At 39.3% G+C, this 23,951-nt stretch overlaps 1 long non-coding RNA gene across 2 annotated transcripts; it reads right to left on the bottom strand.

The window, feature by feature from the left end:
- Window positions 1–26: 26 nt before the first annotated feature.
- On the bottom strand, window positions 27–23,919 carry LOC143716636 (uncharacterized). Of its 2 annotated transcripts, XR_013196110.1 has the most exons (4): window positions 23,513–23,919; window positions 7,102–7,176; window positions 1,343–1,685; window positions 27–1,226 (listed from the first exon to the last, which is right to left on the bottom strand). It is a non-coding gene; the product is annotated as an uncharacterized LOC143716636 (long non-coding RNA). The 2 variants fall into 2 exon arrangements; XR_013196104.1 differs by having other exon boundaries at window positions 27–1,685; window positions 23,513–23,906.
- Between the last annotated feature and the right edge of the window lie 32 nt (window positions 23,920–23,951).

The following is a 23,951-nucleotide window of genomic DNA, read 5'->3' on the forward strand; positions in this document are numbered from 1 at the left end:
ATGTTTCCGTGAGAATGCTTGCGGTCATATAGATATATATCCAAAATATGAGTCGTTGATTGTATTCCACAGCGAGGCTTATGGCCTGAAATAGTCCGTATTGTCATTCAGATCCCGGCAGCCAATCGTTGCCCAAAGACGGAACACAATGGCATTAGAGATCATCTCTGACATCATCAGAGTCCCACTTTTGAAGATTCGCGTAGTCTCTACTTGAGCAATCAGTCCACCATAGGAAGCTGTCAGGTGTCAATAAAACAGTATTCCTGGATTTTACAGAACGCAAATTTCCAAAGTTGTTAGATGCAGTGAATAAAGAAAAAAGTCAGTTTCAATGCAGTTTCTCAGCTTTAGAAATAGTTTTGACAAGGTCAGTTGGTGGGCAGAGACCAGACAGGGAAAACGGTGCTGCTTTAGGCCTATGCACAATGTATAGCAACTACATAAGAAAGTGAGCAGCTAAAAGGCACAAACAAACAAGGCGAAGCTCAAGCAGAGCAGAAAGATGCAGAAGGAAAGAAAGGAACTTATATAACATGAAGAGAAAAACATAAACAAGTCTCAAGCTTTAGAACATATAGGGGAAGTTGAAAGGAACAAATGTTTGACATGCATTAAAATAGTACAGAAAATACGAGAGTAATAAATAATGAAATAAATGAATGTAACAGCATGCATATACAGACCGATTTTTCCCTCTAGAACCTCTTCACATTTCCTTATTTAAATGGGAGGATGTTTAAAGACACAAGAGAGACATGCAATTAATATGAAAACTGGTCAGCATTTCCTATTACTCCACAGTTGTGACCAGTTGTCTTCGATATTAAGCAAATGTAACTCTGTAACACAGAGCAAGTCCATTTCCCAGTCATATTAGACATTGAAATAATTCAAACAGTCACAAGTGGCATTCTGTCACAGTCACGTATCCACCTTAAGTCTGGTTTCATCCAGTCTCAAGGCAAGAGCCCAGTTCTCCAAAAGAAAGGGTCATTTTGCTCTAGACAAAACTTGAAGTTCTGTAACTGAATTACTGGACAATATCTGATAAAGAAAGTCCACAAATTACAATAGGAAGAGGTTTAGAATGAGATGAATTATGACCTGTTGATGTACTTTGACCTCTCCAAAAGCTTAAAAATGCTAGACGATGCTTTGAGATCTTCCTCAGAGTCCAAGTCCAGTTTGGTCGTCAAAAAACACACGCAATTGTTGAAATATCCCTAAAAGTGAACAATAGGCCAGACAAGCGTAAGCTGAAGCACAAATAATTACCTTCATGGATTTCAAAATAACGTGATTGAGGAACCAAAAGTTAAGATCTGATAAATGCCGTTACCTTTTCATATACCTGCTCTGAGAAACCTGTAGTTCCAGGCTTAATGAACATAATAGAAAAGAGAATCTTTAAAAAAGATTTCTAGTCATGAAAAGCCCACTTGCACAGGAACATATCAAAGGATGAAATGAGAAAAAAACACTCAAAAGAGAATTAACAAATTGGAGTGTGGAAAACGAACATTTCTAAAGTGAGAGGTGACAGAGAATAATCTTCAAATATCTGCTGCCCTTACACTGACATTTGTGGTAGAATATAGGCAGGGGCCAGGCAGGCCCCTGTCACGTTCCTTATTGTTTGAGTCTGCCGTTTTTTGCGTTGAGGACATCACAATCTAGAACTCCTAGAGAGAAAACATGACATGAAAGTTAATATTAAATAAAAGGCAAGATAAAAAATTTACAAAAATGTTTCTATGTGACATGAAAACATGCTCAATATATGCTGATTATGTCTGATTATTCAGCTCTAAGAAAATGTCACAATTTCACTTACAGATTTATTTCATAGATTCATATATAGGTCCTTCTCAAAAAATTTGCATATTGTGATAAAGTTCATTATTTTCCATAATGTAATGATAAAAATTAAACTTTCATATATTTTAGATTCATTGCACACCAACTGAAATATTTCAGGTGTTTTATTGTTTTAATACTGATGATTTTGGCATACAGCTCATGAAAACCCAAAATTCCTGTCTCAAAAAATTAGCATATTTCATCCGACCAATAAAAGAAGTGTTTTTAATACAAAAAAAAAAAGTCAACCTTCAAATAATTATGTTCAGTTATGCACACAATAGTCAATACTTGGTCGGGAATCCTTTTGCAGAAATGACTGCTTCAATGCGGCGTGGCATGGAGGCAATCAGCCTGTGGCACTGCTGAGGTGTTATGGAGGCCCAGGATGCTTCGATAGCGGCCTTAAGCTCATCCAGAGTGTTGGGTCTTGCGTCTCTCAACTTTCTCTTCATAATATCCCACAGATTCTCTATGGGGTTCAGGTCAGGAGAGTTGGCAGGCCAATTGAGCACAGTAATACCATGGTCAGTAAACCATTTACCAGTGGTTTTAGCACTGTGAGCAGGTGCCAGGTCGTGCTGAAAAATGAAATCTTCATCTCCATAAAGCTTTTCAGCAGATGGAAGCATGAAGTGCTCCAAAATCTCCTGATAGCTAGCTGCATTGGCCCTGCCCTTGATAAAACACAGTGCACTAACACCAGCGGCTGACATGGCACCCCAGACCATCACTGACTGTGGGTACTTGACACTGGACTTCAGGCATTTTGGCATTTCCTTCTCCCCAGTCTTCCTCCAAACTCTGGCACCTTGATTTCCGAATGACATGCAAAACTGAGCAACAGTCCAGTGCTGCTTCTCTGTAGCCCAGGTCAGGCGCTTCTGCCGCTGTTTCTGGTTCAAAAGTGGCTTGACCTGGGGAATGCACCTGTAGCCCATTTCCTGCACACGCCTGTGCGCGGTGGCTCTGGATGTTTCTACTCCAGACTCAGTCCACTGCTTCCGCAGGTCCCCCAAGGTCTGGAATTGGTCCTTCTCCACAATCTTCCTCAGGGTCCGGTCACCTCTTCTCGTTGTGCAGCGTTTTTTGCCACACTTTTTCCTTCCCACAGACTTCCCACTGAGGTGCCTTGATACAGCACTCTGGGAACAGCCTATTTGTTCAGAAATTTCTTTCTGTGTCTTACCCTCCTGCTTGAGGGTGTCAATGATGGCCTTCTGGACAGCAGTCAGGTCGGCAGTCTTACCCATGATTGCGGTTTTGAGTAATGAAACAGGCTGGGAGTTTTTAAAAGCCTCAGGAATCTTTTGCAGGTGTTTATAATTAATTAGTTGATTCAGATGATTAGGTTAATAGCAGAGGTGGAAAGAGTAATAAAATATTCTACTCAAGTAAAAGTACTACTACTTCAATGAAATTTTACTTAAGTACAAGTAAAAGTACCGGTCTAAAAATCTACTCAAGTAAAAGTAAAAAGTAGCTCATTTAAAATTGACTCAGAGTAAAAGTTACTGAGTTACTTTTTTAACAGCGGGGGTGGGGTGGGGGACCCTCCCGTGTAGGGTTGTAATGGTATAAGATTTTCACAGTATGGTAACGTCTCAGAAAATATCACGGTTTACAGTATTAATCAATTGTTAAATAAATAAACTGTATTATTAAATTATGGGTATTATTATTATTATCATCAGTTAAAATGACAGTTAAATTAATGAAAACAGGATTTTTTTTTGGTTGAACAAATGCATTTATTATAACAAACTTGAAATAATTTGTTTATTAAAATTTCAATAAAACATGTCTAATCAATTAAATTTGATAATTAATAATGAATTAGATTAACAACTTATTTTTAACATTAATAATTTATTAAAATGTTTAAGAATAATATTGTCCTATGAAATGTATTTTATTCAGAAAATTAATGTTTCTTTTTATTAGGGTGATATTCGAACCAAACCGAAGAACCGCGATACAGAACCCACGATTCGAATGGCGATACTCTCATGGCGTACCGAACACGCCCCGCCCTGCAAGCTACCCCGGCCCCGCCCAGCCCGGCTCATTGATTGGACCTGGAATCAGTGTTGCCAAGTCCGCTTATTATAAGCGACTTTGGGCTTGTTTTGCTGTAAAGTCGCTTACAAATATTGGTAGTCGCGGATCGCGTTTTTTTTTGGGCTTGTTTCTAAAGTGTAGTTGCTTATTTGAGCTTGTTCTCAGCTCGTTGTCAAGCAGATATTTTCTATATGTTATTTAAACGTAGGAGTTTGTCTTGCCTGTTCCCTCTGTCTCTCCCCTTTCCCCACCCACATCCTGCTTCTAATTGGCTCTGACCCAGATGGCAATGAGTACTAGCCAATCAGAGGCAGAGCAGGGCAATCGTTTTTTTTTCTGGTTAGGAAAACGTCAGTGAGTGACGTTTAAATGAAAATACGTGCGAGTCGCAACCGTCGCGACTGATGGTGACTGGACTGTAGGAGAGTTTTTATATATAAATTATATTTTAGATATTATAGATATAGATATTATAGTTTAATATTGTTTAACCCTTTAACTGTCACTCCCCCTTTTTTCGCATAGACATGAAAATCACTATTCAAACTTAAATGGTTGTAATTCAAGAATGCTTTCGAATATAGACCTATGGTTGGTCTTGTTTTAAAGAAGACATTTGCCAGATTAATGTTGAAGTGAAGTATTATGAAGTTATGAAAGTGAAACAGAAAAAAAGTTATACAAGTTTGAGTTTATGAAAATGAATAATGTAAAAATATAATTATTTATATTTTATATAAAATATATATATTACAAAATATATTTTACTCTAAAACTGCCAGAAAATGTAAGCCAAAAATCTGAAGAAGTTGTGTTCCAAATTGTAGGTTGATATCTCAAAAAAATGAGCTTTCAGTAAGATTTTATTTGGCCGCAGTACCAACATTTTTCACTAGATGGACAGCCAAGCTTCATTACAGAAGAAAAATAAACTACCGTGTGCACAGTTTTACAAAACTAGGCACAGTTTAACAATCTGTCCACATGGATGTAAATTGACAATCTGTACCCACAGTTTAAAACTATCTGTCACCACGGATTGTAACAGTAGCGGCAGCGCGGAGTAAACGCGATCATCTCTTCCTCAGTTACAGAATAAACATGAATGGACACCTGAAGGTATGTTGAAAAATACAGTATACTTACTGAAAGGCATCACAACTCGTGTAATCGCTCAATCAGCGTTTCAGCAGCGCAAAGACGTCAATGCATGGCTTGTCACTAGCATTATATTTACCTCAGCAGGCTAGTGATTAAGTGTCCACAACTTGTTGGTTCCTAGAGAAATTAACTCTTGCACTAAATAAATGCACAATATTATCCTATATATTATATTTTTACTTAACCTGTTAATTATATCTTGATTATTTAAAGTACGTTTAAAATATCTTTAATGAAAATGACAGCAACTGTGTAAATTATTATATTTCAATAACAAATTAGAGTAAAGTTAATGCAAAAACTGCCTTATGTTCAGTTTACATGTTTTCATACAATGTGTTGGGTGTTGATTATTATATCTAAAAAATAAATAGCATCTAAATTTAGGCTCTGTTGTTAACCTTTAATGTTATAGTAATGTGCGGCTCACTATACAGCATTAGCAGATTTTTAATCCTTGCAAAACGTTTATTTGTAATTGAATTAATTTAAAGACAAAGACACAATTTTTTCATTAAACTACTGTTTAATTTTTTTTTTTAGCTTTCTAAACCGAACCGAACCGAGACGTCAAAACCGTGGGAAAACCGAACCGTCAGTTTTGTGTATCGTTACACCCCTACTTTTTATGATTTAATCCAAATATATTATCAAAAACGGTGGTAGGCTAATCAAATGTAAATTTAAACTTGTGTCCTTTTATTTTTTGGGGAAGCGCTGCAAAAAAAAAGATTTACTAAATTAAACCATGGACAAAAAAAAATTTTCCTATAAATAATGTTCAAATAAAATGTATTATTATTGTTATTATTATTATTTTGAGAAGTAGGCTACGTTCTACTGTATGCCTACAATAGTAATATATTTATGTCATAATTTCTCCTAGTAAAACCGAACTTTTATTTTGACGGGTTGTGAAGACCTGTTAAAAGTGTATTTGACAATGGATTTTCTCAAATAAAATTATGAAAATGCTCATTAGGCGTTCTCTCAGAGCAGCTCTGGAAATGTTCATGTATTCCTCAAATTGTTTGTGAGACGCTGAAAACACCATGAACGTCACGAGTACTTGAGTATGTAGTAGACAAACGCAGCTCAGCAGAACAAATAGGGTTATATATTTACTTGCAGTATTTTTGTGCTTAGCTTAAATATCCACAGACCATGTCGCGATTGGATTTATTGCACAGTTCTACTTACCATGTATTCATCCATCCATTATTTTACATGTTTTACGTGACATCTGCATTAAGTGAATTCCATTTTCATGACTGGATTCTGGGATTCCCTTTGCATCACGTAAATCGGGACATACCTTTATCTGCAGGAGGGATGGTGTCCTATATCCTCTTTTTGCAGCCACTTTGTGTCCACATTTTTTGCAAATTGGATATCTATCCTCGAGGACAACCACGCTTTTTTTCTACTTTTCATACTGGCCATAATTCGCTTGGCGCTTAGCTTTCAGCTTCAGCTGGGTCTGCGTCAACTTTTTTGCGCGTTTGTTCTCCCGCCCTTCAATCAATTCAGTAGTTTCCGGAGTGTGTGATTTTTTTTTTCCCCCTTGTATTATTATTTTTTACTCAGTAACGGATATGATTTCAAATGTAGCGAAGTACAATACTTCAAAGAAAACGTACTTAAGTAAAAGTAAAAGTACAGATTTTAAAAACTACTTTAAAAAGTAGAAGTACACAAAAAAACTACTCAATTACGTAACGCGAGTAAATGTAATTCGTTACTTTCCACCTCTGGTTAATAGCTTGTTTAGAGACCCTTTTCATGATATGCTAATTTTTTGAGACAGGAATTTTGGGTTTTCATGAGCTGTATGCCAAAATCATCAGTATTAAAACAATAAAAGACCTGAAATATTTCAGTTGGTGTGCAATGAATCTAAAATATATGAAAGTTAAATTTTTATCATTACATTATGGAAAATAATTAACTTTATCACAATATGCTAATTTGATAAAGGAATTTGAGAAGGACCTGTATAAACAAATGGAAAATTACCAATGCTGGCAGTAAACGAAGTACATAGATCATCCTCTGTCTTCTTTCTTTGCCCATTAAGTCAATAGAAATCTGCTGCAAAAGATAAAATATAAAGTAAAAGATTAGTGACTTACTAAAAAAAAATCCTCTGTCCATCAAATTAAATTTAAATAAATAAATAAAATACATGCAAACAAAGCCTGAGTAATTTCAAATGATCAAATCATGTAGTTTAGTTCCCAATAAAGACTTTTAATGTAAATAGCAGACTTGCTTCTGTTTGAAGAGGTTATATAAAAATAAGCAAAATGAAGCTAAATTGCTCATACATGTAGTACTTAATAGGGTGGTATAATGCCCCTTTTTACAACATGTAAAATAAGTCTCTGTTGTCCCCAGAGTGTGTATGTGAAGTTTTAGCTCAAAAAACCCCACTGATATTTTTTTACAGCATGTTAAAATTGTCCCTTTTTTCAGGGTCAGAAAAACGTGTCCCTTTAAATACAAATGAGCTGCTGATCCCGGCACACAGGGCGGAGCTTCAACAGCTCGCAGCTCCAATTACCTCACGCAGACGAGCCCTAAAATGTCAGAAACTGTTCTGCCTTTTATGTTTAAACTGGAGTTGGATATTGTAACTTGGATGTTTATGTAATTTCAACTTAAATTACACTGATTAAACTGACTGAAAAAAAAAATGAGTTGAATCTTATTTAACTTATTTTTAAAAAGCTGAAAATTGCTTAACTTATTTTGTTAAAGCAATGTATCGATGTTGTCATATATGTTGTCAATAATATGTTGTCATAACTTATTGATCATATAATTTTTTACAGTGTTGTTTGTAAAATCTTCAATGTTACAATACTTTCCACTATCACAGTAAAAATTTTGCGTTTACTTTACGGTCCGGCATCAACTATTATATACATTTTAAAATTCCATTCTGTGCCACTTTGTTTTTTTAAATGGCTTTAAAAATAACACGGAAAGCTAAAATATCCAGTTAAATAATTCTCTCACAAGTTTTTTCATACAAATATTTGCTCACGGTGTAGTCACAGTGCTTTCCACCATGTCATGTGTGTTGTTCACTTGGATCTGGTGAGTGTTTGTGCCTTATTTAATCACCAGCCTTTGACCTCTTTAACCACTACACATTATACTGTAACCCAGGGTTGTGTGCGTGTGTTTGTGTGTGTGTGTGTGTGTGTGTGTGGATATTCGGTTTCAGTTCTCAATAGAACACTATACCTATTGATTAGCACATAAACCAACACTGCTGAATATACACCATTGGCGGAGCGCCATTCTGTTGATTGACAGCGTTCATGTTCTCTCAGCTAATAAGATCATCCACAGCAGTTAGTTACACTCTCGTGGTTTTGAAGATTGTTAACTTTTCTATACCATTTTGCAAGTAGCTGTCATGATTTTACATTTAGTGAAGTTCACAAGGTAGTTTCGGGAGGAGTGAACCCATCTAATCTTTCAATTAACTGCCGGAGCATATAAGCATATAAGCATCCCTCCACCTCCCCAACTCCACCAACATAATTTAGGCATCTTGCTACCATACTCATCATCCAAGCATTAGTAGTCTCACTGGGGGGTATATCTAAGCTCAAGTTGAAGCTGCTTCCTCGAGCTCCTCCACTGTGGATAGCAAGCCATATACGCTTAACCTTATTAGCTTAAAGATTATATGGACAAAGGAACTTGTGAATTTATAGTTATCATCATTGCTTCAGTTACACTTTAGACATTGTACAACTACATGTCACTCTCATTAATTTGCCAAACCATGTCAACTAACTATTAGTTGATTATGTAGTAGTAGACTGTTAGGTTAGGGTTAGGGTTAGCCGAATAAGTTAAAGGGATAGTTCACCCAAAAATGAAAATTCTGTCAGTATTTACTCACCCTCATGTTGTTCCAACCCCGTAAGACCTTCGGAACACGAATTAAGATATTTTTGATGAAATCTGAGAGCTGGATCACTCCTCCATACTAGTCCATAGGCTTCTTAAGGGATTGAAGCTTGCCAGCCCCTAAAAGTTAAAGATATCGTTAAAATAATCCAAGTGACTACAGTGACTCAATCTTAAATTTATCAAATGACGATTTATTTCAACTTTTCGTTTATTTCAACTATTCGATTCCTTCTCTGTGGGCCATGAGTCAGTTCACTAGTGATATAGCGCAGTTCTTCTGTGTTGTACATCACACGCATCACCCACATGACCAGTGTCGGCCAATAGTGAGCCTACGTGTGACGTAGCTCTACGCAATCACACTGCGTTAACTGACTAGAGGCCTACAGAGAAGGAATTGTATAGTTGAAATAAAGTCGTTATTTTTGTTTTTTTTGCGCACAAAAAGCATTCTCGTCGCTTGATAAACTTAAGATTGAGCCACTGTAGTCATTCGGACTATTTTAACGATATCTTTAATAACTTTTCGGGGCTGGCAAGTTTCAATCCCTGAAGAAGCCTATGGAGGAGTGATCCAGCTCTCAGATTTCATCAAAACTATCTTAATTCATGTTCTGAAGATGAAAGTCTTACGAGGTTTGAACAACATGAGGGTGAGTAAATACTGACAGAATTTTCATTTTTGGGTGAACTATCCCTTTAAGGTAGTTGTAAAGTTACTTATAGTCAGTAGAATGTCTGTTCGGGGACCATTAATATAAAGTGTTAGCCGATATTAAGCAGATAGTCTTCTAAAACTCTAATGACGGCTAGTTGACGTAGTCGCAAAGTTACTTATAGTTAGTTGAATGTCTAAAGTAGACTATTATTAGTTATTTCCCTAAATAAAGACTGATATGAATGATAAAAAGTTGCTCCTTTTAGAAAAAGGTCAATTGCTAAATTATTTTTAATAGCACTTAAATGTGTGCTAAAATAATGGCAGATTTAGTAACCCTGATAATAATCTAAAACTTTTTAAAACACTTAGTGATAATTTATTCCACATAGAGCTATTCAAGTCTGTTGAACTTGTTTTCATATTGCAATATACATTATATCGCAGAAAAACAAAATATTGAAATGTTAGTTTTTTTCCAATATCGTGGTGCCCTACCTCATATTAGTTAAATAAAAATACTAAAAAGGATTTAAAATTTCAAAATGAAACCTGAATAATATATATATATATATATATATATATATATATATATATATATATATATATATATATATATATATATATATATATTAAAACTAAAACAAAATGAAATAAGTCTCAAATGAATAAGAAACATTTTTGAATTTGCAAACAATAGGTTTTCAAATAGTAGTCAATTGTAGCATTGACCATGTGAACTTATTTGTACAAAAGGTCATTTTCTATTTTGGTCATTTTAAAATAGCTGAATAACATGATTGTTAAGCTGATAATATAATTGTAAATGAAAAAAAGTATTTTAAATTGTTGAAAACAGTTCTTAAGAGTTGTCAACAGTTTCAGTGAACTTCACGTGTACTAACACTGACTCTCTCACTTTCTCTCTCCATATCACTCTCTTTAACATGTTGGTGGTGTCTGGTGAACCCTCCCATGCTGCTTGTGAAAACTGAGTGCTACTCAAACACCCCTGATCTTCTCCAGCACGTGCAGCATTCAGAAGGACCAAGATACGGGGCCAAGGTCAGAGTGATATGCAGACGCTAGAATAATTGCCGGCAGAGAGCCATAGCAGCAGTGCTAGGCTTACGTCGGGGGTGGAGTGCACTGATCAGACTGCAATTAAAACTAGCAAAATCTGTGCGAATCAGCTCAAAATGTTACACAACAATTAGCGTTTAAACTGCATAACAAGGTTAACTTAATAGCTATGTTCCATCTGACCCCAGAATATTTTGATAAAAGAAAAAGGGTTGTGAAAAGGAGCACAATTAAAACATTTTCACTATTGTTCCTATGTTCCAGGACTCTACATATAAATATCATTATTTTCAGTAGTTTATTCTATCTGACCCCTTGGCACTCAAACTGCATTCGTCACTCTATCCATCCTGTATTCTCTCTCCCTCTTTGTCTTTCTATCCCTGGCCCTGATTACATGTCCATGTTCAAGTGTTATGAAGGGAGATTAAGGTCCATGTGAAAATCAATTCAATAACATTTTGAATAGTGAATAACCTTTCGATCTCTTGCTCCCTCCCCTACTCTGTTTCACCTTTTTTTAGAAATCTGATGGGGAAAATCTTATCGAGAAATGTACGCTATTATTACATGGCTGATGTCATGCACATTTCTATGGTACAGTACTGTGAAAGTAATTTTACTTCAGCTAGGACTGCAGGCTCATATTCTAGGCTGTAAAAAATGATAACCTAAAAATGATGACATAAATTAACTGGTTTTATTTAAGTCAAAAAAAAAAAAATATATATATATATATATACTCTTATATAAAGCATATATATTGCTGAATCAACCTTAATACATTTATCTATACCAACACAACTCATTTTTATGTGTTAAATCAAGAAAAATAAGGCAACAATTGCAAATTAACACCTTCTACAGTGTATGTACTGTACACTGGTTAAATACTACAGACACTGTACAGATAAGAAACATTCGTTAAAGTGACAAGTAGTATGCTTGTCTTTCATTGCTAGTATTGACCATTTTATGTGATCAAGAAGCACATGGCAGACCTACATTGATATTCCACAAACATCTGGTAAGGTTTTGTCTAAAACCATGAATTCTAGGAATGGGAATCCTAAGGAATTTTATGTTTGTGGTTGTGATTTGATTCTTATTAAAGAGATAGTTTAAGAATCAAGACAGCCTAAAATGAAAATGAAGTCATTATTTACTAACTCTGGTGTTATAATTGGAAACGCTTCATTTTACAGTACAGTACTTACAGTGTACTTACCTAGAAAGTACTGGGTAATATAAGGTAAGAACATGGGTTAAGGGTAGGTTTAGGGGTAGGTTCAGGGTTAGTACCCAGTTATTACCCAGTTATTGTACTTACTATAATAAGTACATAGTATGTACATGGGAAACTGGACTGTAAAATTAAGCGTTACCTTATAATGTTACTCAGCACGTTTGAGCTTTTGCAGGAACCAATGAGGTTTGTTCTTGTGTTATGCAGTACGTTTGAGCTACCACAAAAGGTTTGTTCTCGAGAGCCAAGCAGGTTCAGTTGAGCTTCTGTTTATGTTCGCTGATCAATGTTATATGTGAATAAAAGACTAAATTCAATCTGTCCATCATATAAAGTGATCGTTTCTCTCAAATTTGGACTAAACTGTTCGATTCATATTGATTAGTTTACGATCTCTTTAGGAACTTTTTGAAGTGTTAAAGTGGTAGTTGTTTAGCTGTCTGTCAATAAAGGGACAGAAATCTTTTTCATTTTTCTTTCTGAAGATGAATGAAAGTCGTACGGGTTTGGAAGGACATGAGGGTGAGTAATTGATGACAGAATTATCATTTTTGGGTGAACTATCCCTTTAATATAATTCTTGTAAAAAAGTGTTTACTTTTCAGTGACTTTTCACAGCATGGCAACACGACACAATATCAATTCTTGGATCATGTTTTTGATTCACAAGAAAGAATTAGCTCATAAACGTCAAACTTTAGGGAATTAGCGAAATTTGGTCACGGCTGTACGTTTTTGATTCACTAAATAGAACAAGTTCCCCTTCAGGGACTACCGCTGCGTGAAATCGCAGTGGGAACGCCCTCAGCGTGACGCGTCTGAAGCATGAATGAAATCAGTCAATGGAGAGAATGAGCGTACGGCGAGTGACGTCATCGACCAGGAAGCTATAAATATCCCCTGAGTACACAATACGCCAGCTTTAGTTACTTCAGCAGCTCTGTGTGTGTCTGAATCTGTCGATTGTGTTTGTCTGTTTTGTCAGGAGTTTTCACTATATATATTTTATATAAAAAAACCAATATGAGCGAGCAGTATAAGAAGTGTGTTCCCCCCTGTACTCGGTACATCACGGGTGGGGATTCACACGAGCTAAGTGTGGCTTGTTCGGGAGTGCAGCAATGCCCAGTCGGCTCTCGAGGGAGTCGATTGTCAGCATTGCGAGCGTTTTCCCTTGAGAACTCTGCGCTCGCGGCGTTCGCTCTTCGAGGAGAGTGATTTGCTGCGAGCTCCCCGAGGCTCGGGTCCCGCTTCTGTTGAGGCAGAGCGGCGGCGCTTGTCTTGGGGCTCGCAGATGGATCTCGCTGGCGACGTTGAGACGGGCTCCGCCCTATCTCAGCTATCTCCGACGAGATCTAGTGCCTCTCACCCGGCTCTGGAAGCACGCGCTGCGGCGGTTACTTCTGCCCGGGTGGAGGCACATGATGATGTTGAATTGAGATTTTCCAGTTCTGAGGAGCTGGATGTCGAAAGTTTTGCATCAGAGAAAACTAGTTTATCACATTATACTGCAAATGAAGAAGGTTTGATGGATGTATTATCTCAGGCTGTTGAAAAGCTAAAAAAAATAAAAAAAATAACAGTATCGAGTGGCCAGCTGATAGACAGGTTTCTAGAATTAAAAGCAATCTAGATGATAGATTTCTGTCTGCACGACCTCAACCTTCTAGCCGGTGCTTACCGTTCTTCCCAGATCTTCATGCTGAGGTTTCAAAGACCTGGGTTAGACCGGTTTCAAGCAGAATTTACACAAATCAGTCCAATGCTTATGGTAACATTGTTGGTGCTAAATCTGCTGGTTATGTGACGATACTGTAGGCGGAGGAGACGCTCGCGAGCTATCTCTCTCCTGCTTCATCGTCTTCACTTAAAGCACCGGCTCTTCCACCAAAAAATAAATAAATAAATAAATATATATACCTCTGTGCTGGTGGGGAAGGCTTACTCGGTGGCTCGGCAGGCGGCTGCATGTTTGCATACGATGACTTTTATGCAGGCTTTTCAGGCCGACCTGCTCAAAGGAAATCTGAGGGGGGTCCCCGCCGAGAGAGACTTGCGTTCACCTCCCTTAAGGGTGCCCTGTCTCTCCCGGCGCCCTCAGGGGCCCGTCCTACTAACCCTGCCGAAACAGGGCGTAGAAGGGTCTGGCGAGTGCTTTCCCGAGGGACGCTCGCCGCCTCTAAGGAGGGTTCTAGTGCATTCAGACCAGTCGTTCCCTGCCGGTGCGCCGTTACAGGGCACTGTGTCTGTCACGCAGAATGTTCAACCAGAGCAAAGTCTTTCGTCGAGTTCGTCTTCCAAAAGAGCACAGCAGAAGCGGAGTGTCACGTCTCGTGCCCCCCTGCAGAGAAACTGGAGGGACGAGGCGGGGCGCTCTCCGGCGCGGCCTTCTCGGGGCAGGACTGATCTGAGGACAGTCATTGTCGCCAGAAAGGCCGCGTCGAAAAAGTCCTGACGGGCTGAACGTCAGGACTCTGAGGGTGGTCCCCATCGGGAAAAACTTGAGTTCACCGCACAAAAACACGGTGCCCTGTCTTTCTCGATGCCCTCAGGGGTCTGTTCTACTAACCCTGCCTATACAGGGCGTAGAGAGACTCGGCGAGCGATTTCCCGAGGGACGCTCGCCCCCTCCAAGGAGGGTTGTGGAGTGCTCAGACCAGCTGTTTCCTACCAGTATGTTACAGGGCGCTGTGTCTGTCACTCGGGATGTTCATCAGGAGGCCAGCCTCGAGAGGCTGGTTCCCTTAGTAGAGTTCCTGGCGGAATGGGTCCCCCACCCAGCAGGGAGTTAGGATACTACTTCATCGAAAAAAAAAAAAATCCTGACGTGCTGAACGTCAGGGTTCTGAGGGTGGTCCCTATCGTGAAAGACCTGAGTTCACTGCACAAGAACACGGTGCCCTGTCTTTTCCGATGCCCTCAGGGGTCTGCTCTACTAACCCTGCCTTCACAGGGCGTAGAGAGACTCGGCGAGCGATTTCCCGAGGGACGCTCGCCCCCTCCGAGGAGGGTTGTGGAGTGCCCAGACCAGCTGTTCCCTGCCAGTACGTTACAGGGCGCTGTGTCTGTCACTGGGGATGTTCAAATCAGATCCGAGGACTGGTTTGTCATGATAGATCTAAAGGACGTTTACTTCCATGTATCTATCCTCCCTCAACACAGGAAGTTCCTGAGGTTCGCTTTCGGGGGCGAAGCGTACCAATATCGGGTTCTTCCGTTCGGCCTAGCACTGTCACCCCGAACATTCACGAAGTGTACGGATGCTGCTATAGCCCCGCTGAGGTTACAGGGCATCCGCTTTCTGTACTATATAGACGATTGCTTGATTCTAGCTCAATCGGAACAACAGGCGGTTCGGCACCGAGATGTCGTTCTTGCTCATATCAAGTGACTGGGGCTGAGGCTCAACGCCAAAAAGAGTGTTCTTTCTCCATTACAGAGAACCACTTTTCTAGGTGTGGTGTGAGATTCAACGACGATGCAGGCACGATTGTCACCTGCTCGTATTGCTTTGATTCTCGCTGCAGTAGATCAGGTCAAGCTAGGCCAGTCATCCACTGTAAAACAGTTCCAGAGACTGCTAGGTCTCATGGCAGCTGCGTCCAACGTGATACCTCTTGGCCTCTTGCACATGAGACTGTTACAGAGGTGGCTCAGGACCAAGGGATTCTCCCCGAGGGGAAATCCGCTTCGCATGATCGTGAGTTTGCGACGGTGTCATCACGCCCTGATATCGTGGAAAGATCCTTGGTTTCTTTCCCAAGGCCCTGTGTAAGGAGCTCCTTGTCGTCGCGTTATGCTAATGACAGATGCCTCTCTCACGGGTTGGGGGGCGATCATGGATGGTCACCCCGGCTCAGGGTCTGTGGGAGGACCATCATCGTCTGTGGCACTTAAACTGCCTAGAGATGTTGGCGGTGTTTCAGGCTCTGAAACACTTCCTCCCAGACCTAAGGGGCCACCATGTTCTTGTCCAGACAGACAACACATCGGTGGTTTCTTATATCAACCATCAGGGGGGTTTGCGTTCTCGCCCGCTTTACAAACTGGCACGTCAGATCCTTCTATGGTCCCAGGGGAAAATTCTTTCTCTGAGAGCTTTTATCTACCCGGGGTATTTAAATCAGGGGGTAGACATCCTGTCAAGACAGGGGCCGAGGCCCGGGGAATGGAGTCTTCACCCCGAGGTGGTGGAACTCCTATGGAAACATTTCGGTCTTGCCGAGGTAGACCTATTTGCTTCTCGAGAAACATCACACTGCCCGCTGTGGTTCTCTCTCAGCCATCCAGCCCCGCTGGGGTTGGATGCGATGGTACATCCGTGGCCGAGGTCACGCTTGTACGCTTTTCCCCCGATCGCTCTGCTCCCAGGAGTTCTGGAGAGGGTTCGCCGGGACGGGCTCAGTCTCCTGCTAATAGCCCCGTTCTGGTCGGCCCGGGTATGGTTTGCGGACCTAGTGTCTCTCCTCAACGGCTCTCCCCTAGAGATACCGATCAGGAGAGATCTGCTCTCTCAGGCGAGTGGGTCGATCCTTCACCCCCGTCTAGAGCTATGGAGGCTGTGGGCTTGGCCTCTGAGGGGGCCCAGCTCATAGATTCTGGTCTCTCGGCTGAGGTCGTTGAGACCATCCTCCGATCCAGAGCTCCCTCCACGAGGAAGTTATATGCCGCGAGGTGGAAACTTTTCACCTCTTGGTGTGGAGAGCGCCAGCAGGACCCAGTTAACTGCCCGGTTGGTACAGTCCTGGATTTCCTGCAGGACCGTCTCTCCACAGGGTTATCCCACTCCACACTGAAGGTGTATGTGGCGGCCTTAGCTGCTTACCACACCCCTTCAAGTGGAGGTTCCCTCGGGAAACACCCACTTATGTCTCGCTTCCTTCGTGTCACCTTGAGGCTGAGGCCTGCAGTTCGCACGAGGGTACCAGCTTGGGATCTGGCCATCATCTTAGAAGGTCTCTCCCTTGCTCCTTTCGAGCCCATCGAGGAAGTTTCGGAAAAGTTTCTTACTCTATAGACTATCCTTCTTCTCGCTATCTCATCTCTAAAAAGAATTGGAGATATTCAAGCACTTTCGGTGGCTCCCTCGTGCCTGGAATTTGCTCCTGGTTGGTTAAGGCCTTTCTCTTTCCGAGACCAGGTTATGTTCCTAAGGTTCCAACTGTTTCAGTTAGACCTATAGTTCTGCAGGTTTTCTGTCCTCCGCCTTTTCTGACGTCAGACCAGGAGAAAATTAATTTGCTGTGCCCAGTTTGGGTTTTGATGCTTACGTCCACAGAGCTGCCCTGTGGAGGAGATCGGAACAACTGTTCGTCTGTTTGGGTCACCTAAGAAAGGGTATCCTGCATCTAGAAAACGATGAGCAAGTGGGTGGTCGAGGCCATCCCACTTGCTTATGGTTCGGCCCATCAGCCTTCACCTTTGGCTGTAAGGGCTCATTCCACCCGGAGTATGGCTGCTTCAACAGCTCTTCTTTCAGGAGCTTCTCTTCAGGACGTTTGTGATGCGGCAGGCTGGTCCTCACCGCACACTTTCGTTAGATTTTATTCCCTCGATCTTAGCTCCACTCCCGGGGCTCAGGTTCTCTCGTCGGTTTGTGTCTCCTAATGACACACGACGGGGATTTGGTCGTATGGGGATGTGGGTATTGCGTTCCCACTGCGATTTCACGCAGCGGTAGTCCCTGAAGGGGAACGTCCCGGGTTACGTATGTAACCCTAGTTCCCCGAAGGGACGGACGCTGCGTGTCCTACCATACTCTCGGCATCCCCTTGCGTCGCTGCTTCAGTAACTTTTAAGCTGGCGTATTGTGTACTCAGGGGATATTTATAGCTTCCTGGTCAATGACGTCACTCGCTGTACGCTCATTCTCTCCATTGACTGATTTCATTCATGCTTCAGACGCGTCACGCTGAGGGCGTTCCCACTGCGATTTCACGCAGCGTCCGTCCCTTCGGGGAACTAGGGTTACATACGTAACCCGGGACGTTTATAAGATTAGTTTGTTCAGGAATCAGACTAGACGCATTATATCCAGCACGAACTACGAAGAATGCAAATTAAAAATGTTAACGGAACTGAAAGACATGAAAATCATTTGGTTAGTTTTCTTTTTTTTATTAACCATGAATAAAAAATTAAGTATAGTATAATAATAAGTATAAAAAAGCTTTTGAGTATTATAGAATTAGTCAAACTTCTGCCTGAACCACATAATGTACTGTACAGGCTCCATTCAAACTCACGTTTTGTAGAAAGATTCTGCCTTAGATGGGCTATCCTTTAAAAAAATTGATAAATAAATTTTAGAGCAAATTTTGAAAATCTCTTATTGACTAATGATGTTCGGCATTCAAAATTTAACCAAGAGCAAATACATCATAATATTTGCATTTTGAATCACAACCAGCTATTTTTTTTACATCTATTTGCATACTGAACTGTGAGTGGTCTTGTCATCTTTGCATATAATGAACCATTTATAGCTCTTTTATAGTGCACAAGTGATATTCATTCTTGTGAGCAGCCGAATAAACAAGAATCGCTCTTGCATGATTTAATTGACACGGGACCAAAGCCTGAAACTTGCATTGAAACTTGCAGGAAATTAAATTTAGTGAATAAAACATTACTCACGTCACACATCTAAACATTACTCACGTCTCAAATGTATAATGCTGAACAAGCTCAGTGACTGGTTGCATATAGTATTGGTATATGATGGAAATACATGCTAAGCAACCTGCAGCAGAACACATGCAGTAATACAACAGCCCACATACTGCATGATCAATCCATAGTGTCATCGATTCCGCTATGCCACAAAATGGGGCCACAAAAAGTCCATGCATTCACATGGCCAGGCTGTGTCTCTCCATTTCTCTCTCTGGCTCACTCTCCATTTTTCTGTGCTGCTCTCTCGCTCACTTTCAGTCTCTGATTTGCTGTCTTCTTCTATCTCTCTCAAGTCTAGGTATGCCGGAGGCATGCGATGAGATTATAGTGATCCAGTCAGCCTACTGAAGCCTGGCTGGAAACTAACTCGTGTTAATCTGAGAGCAGTAATGAAAAAGTATTAACTACAGATAACATCCCCACTCACTGATTCTCCCCCAATAGGCTTCAGTACAAGCACGTAATCATTAGAACCTAATGTATGTGAAGAGGGCAAGACTACTTTTCCTCTTAAACTGATAAATGAGGAATGATATTTTTAAAATCTCAAAGGAATATTCCAGGGTCAGTAGCAGTTCAGATCGCATTTGCCAAGATGTTGATTAAAAATGTTTGATGGGGTCAATTCATAAGTATTAAAATACTCACCGTTTCAATAGTATAGACACACAATGTACATAATTTTTGTTAATATGATTTACATGTGAAAAAAATACTTACTAACCTTTTCTATGTAAGGTTAAATATCAAATGTTACAACTTTGTTGCCACGAGTCACAACACAAACATTTATGTGCATTTATTTAATTATAAGATCTCTATTGTGTTTTTAAAACCTCCAAATTTATGCCCAGTTAAACTTACATTGTAAGTACATCAACGCAATCTCCATTTCTGCATTTTTTGAAGAAAAATAGTCTAAATAATTTTTTTAGTAGAGCTCAACACTAAAATCAAAAGTGTAAATGCTGTTGAATGAGCTTAACTTTTATTGAATCTGGAATAATTCTTTAAAGTTGGTGTAAGGTTTCTCAAACAAGACCAAATTTGATTTTGTCCATCGGGAATTGATCGGATTGTTGTGGTTTGCTATTGCGGCAATCTCATATGAGTAACAGGTTGTATAGTTTTGATGCGTTCTTTCTTCAGATTGAGACATACCAAATGCCTCATCCTGCCAAACTCTGTCCTGCACATCCTGTCATGGTCCTCCTCATTCACTTCTCTGCTTCCTTGGTTTCCACAATGTGGTCTGTTGCTGCTGAGACAGCAACACTTCAACCCCAGGAGCTTATAAAGTGTTGTGTTACCTTAGATATATGTGGGAGTGCAGACTTCTTTCAAACTGCCTGTTTCTGCAGTAGCACTGACACAACTTGCATTGTCTGAGTACTCTTTGCAACCCTAACACATCACAACAGCCTCTTTAACCCTTTAAGGGTTATAAATCCAGTGAGGAACTGCTTCTGAACTAGTACTGGCAAAGCTACTTGAAACACATGACAACAAGTCTTGTCATAGAACCAACAGTGTGTACATATGAGTATGTGTTATCACACATTCATTATGATAAGAGGAAGCTCATGCATGTTTAGTTGGTGAGGGAATTACATTGTACTTGACAAAACAGAACATAACCACAGGCTGACAAAGACCCTGTGCCAAATGCCACGCAAATGGCATGAGTACCGTTCTCAATCATTCAATGATGCATGGGACACCCTGCGGTCTCACAGCCTTAGTCTGTAAAGATCCATATCATAAAGTCTATATAATTTAGGACAAATGGCTGCAAACAATGTTTAAAGTCCCATCCTGCACTAAAACAGACATTTTAAATATGAATTTTTAGATATTCAGATAAGAGTGTCTAAAATCAACTATCTTCACTAAAGTCCTGTTCACACCAGGGATGATAACTAATCAAAGCTAATGCAATCAATATGTCTCATGCGTTGGCATGATAACGTTCTGTTTATCATAGGCGCGCGCTGCATGTTTGTCGTCTGCCACTTTAAATGCTCAAGATCTTTAAAGTCGGTTGGATTCTAATTGAATGTCGATGATTTTATCGTTCATCAGCTGGGAATTCCAACTAAATCGTTTCTCTGTGTTGTTATCGTTGTAGCTGTTGTGTGGACTTACGTATTCTCTAAGAATTAGAATGGTTCTTTAAACTTTATTGTTATAGTTGGTGTAAACTTATCTTAAGTGTGTTGTGTGATCTTGACTTAACTTTTAATAATCGTTCTAATTATATGAGAATAGGGAAGTCCACACCACATATGATAACAATAAGGATAAAATAATCAGAATCAGAAAGATATTTTCCAGCTGATGATAAAATCATTGGCAGCCCATCAGAATTCACCAAACTTTAAAGAGTTCAAGCATCTAAGAGCGGGAGACGACATAACTGTGATGCAAGCTTATAATAAACAGAACATAATGTTGGACACTAATATAGTTATTGTATGGATATCGTTCTTTTAATGAGTGTGCAAAATTTGGCCCTAGTAGAAAAGAGGCTGCAGATATTCAGACCAACAGCATGATTGAAATTTACTTTTTCACAAAAGTTCAATAAACAAGGAGTTAATGTTGAGTAACTTATGTGTTAGACCCAGTATTGCGATTTACTTCGTCTACTGTATTTACGAAAATAGTAAATATTTCCAAACAAAATAATAGCAGGATCAACAGTTCCGCATATCCATGCAGTGGTGCTTTATTCCTGAATGAATCACAAAACAGCTGAATTAATAATGATTCAATGACTATGTCATAAAGACAGTCACTTGACTCCACCTACTGTAAAAAAAAAAAAAAAAAAAGGTAACCTGAAAAAGGTTTCACTGAAAAATCCAAGCCACAGACCGTCTATTGTCTAGAACACGCAAACATGGAAAAGTCCGAAACATTTTGTCCTAACCCTATCCCTACCCCTAAACCAAACCCTTCCCATAACTTATCCCAAAAATCTGAGTGAAATGACAGGTGAATAACACTAATGTAAAAGCACCTAACCCTGGTTGTAAGCCAAAACTATACATAAACTGTAAATGTGTCCCTTATATCTGATTGGTTGATTGGAATGTTGTTCCAGGAACATTTTGTACTTGGTGAAATCACGTTCACCCATTCACTCAAAAGCTCCTCGAGCATGTTTTAATGGAAACATCTCTTTTCCAATGTTCATAACTTCATCACCTCAACCATCTCTGACTCAATTTTCTCTGTGCCTCCTACAGCTCTGCCTCTCGCATTCTTGAAGATTAATCTTTGGACTGAAATAATGCATAAATCTTTTTATCTCATTGTTATTTCTCCTTTGCTTTTTATCAGCGTTTCTCCTGCTCGTCCTCTGCAACAAAAAAAAAGGTAGTTTGTAGTCTCTCATGTGATGCATCAAAAGTTAAATGGGAGAAAGTATATCACTATCAGATCCTCTCTCCAGTCTATCACGTGGAGGAGGAAGAGGAGGAGGATGGGAGATGAAAAAGTAATCCTTTAGTCTGAGAGCATTTCGATTTAAGCGTTCATTTTCACATCATACTCAAGCCAATGAAAGTTTTTTTTTAAAGTGATGGTGATGTTGCTTGCTATACCATTATTTCTATAGAAATAAACCTTTTCACTCTCCCGTTGTCTCAAAAAAAAGCACTGATTCTTAGAACTAATGACCTTAAAGTTAATCTCAACTACAAACAAATAATACTGCAGCGCCAGATGAAGGAAAGAGAAATGAAACGAAAATCCTCTTTGCAGTGGCACTAAAGAAGGACTGCTATACTATTGATCTTAAAATAACAAAAAAAGCCAAATTTGGGGTGCAATTGCCTCTCCGTGTGGTTTACTAAAAAGTTAATGCAGCCATTATAAAAGGAGCTGATTTAGGTTGTGTGTTATTTATAGAATTACCTAAATGCTCCATGGGATTAATAAAGCAAATTTAACTCAAACACCACTGAAATACATCGAAATGTCCTGTTAGACTATCACATTAATTTTGATATCTAACAAAGACTAGCACATACAAATCTGTACTTTAATCTGCATTCTTCAAGTAGTTAAATACAGAATATATTTAAGTAAGCAGGCTATAAAAATGTAGAAAATATAGAAAAAAATAGCTACTATTAAATCTATAAGCATTGGGGGACCCTTTTTAATAACTTTGAAATTAACAAACATTACAATAATGTGTAATAGATTACAAAGAAATAGTGAGAAATGCCATAAAAGTTTAATTTACAGGATGTCATAGCCTATTCATATTTGAATACATGCTGATCTCCAATAGGCTACCAATTGTTGTGTTTAATGGTGTATTAATAAAAACTAATTTGTTTTAGCATTCAGCTAAATATCAACTATTTTCTACAATATTTTTAATGACTTAATAATCAATGAAAGTTATTATAAAGTAATCAAGCCATGTTTAGCTGATATAGGCTGCTGTGAATGAGGCCTGATTGAAATGCCCTTCACCTTGACCTGGACACAGGTCAACCTGTTTTGAATTAGTAATATTCATATATGTTTGTGTTCTTACAAACACCACAAAAGTATACTAATAGAGTAATTAACCTACATTTTGTGTGAATTCGCTGTGAAATCTTTTGTAGTTTCGTGTTTATGATTTATTTACCAATTAACAGCCAAAACATCGAGTTTAATTCTACGTCGTATTGAACCACATCATGCACAACTATGCTATTAAATGCTATCAACTATCATATGGTAAATGTATGTTTACTTTACAAGAAAAGCACTGAAACTAAGCCACTCGAAGTCAAATTTGAAGTTTGAAGAACGAAAACGACACTCACCGGCTCGTGCACAAATGTCATCACATAGCTAGTCCATTTAAGCTTCATGTCTATTCCATTTCAATTTCTTTTCTAACACTGTTTTAATTTCAATTAATATTAAAGCAAGAGCCAGATAAAACGGCTGCTGTTTGAGGATGCGTCATTAAAACGCTTTGCGGCGCGTGGAAGTGTGGCGTGCGTGGGCGCTCTCTCTCCGCGTGCTCTGCTCCACGCGCGCGCTCAATAGCAGGCAGAAAAAACTTCAGTAATCTACATCCTTTCCTCTCCTCTCTGCATCCTCTCATTCTGTCGGTCACTCTTAGTCTTACTTAGTCGTTGTTTCGTGCCATTGACACTCAAACTTACAGTAATGTTTCATTGTTACGTTATATTATCAGAAAATGCTCTTTTCATATCAACATCACAGCAAGTTTTAGCATTAGTGCAATCGGCTCTT

The sequence above is a fragment of the Siphateles boraxobius genome, unplaced genomic scaffold (genome assembly GCF_051911475.1).
Source record: "Siphateles boraxobius isolate OS27281-9 unplaced genomic scaffold, OSU_SipBor_1 12, whole genome shotgun sequence".
Lineage (NCBI taxonomy): Eukaryota > Metazoa > Chordata > Actinopteri > Cypriniformes > Leuciscidae > Siphateles > Siphateles boraxobius.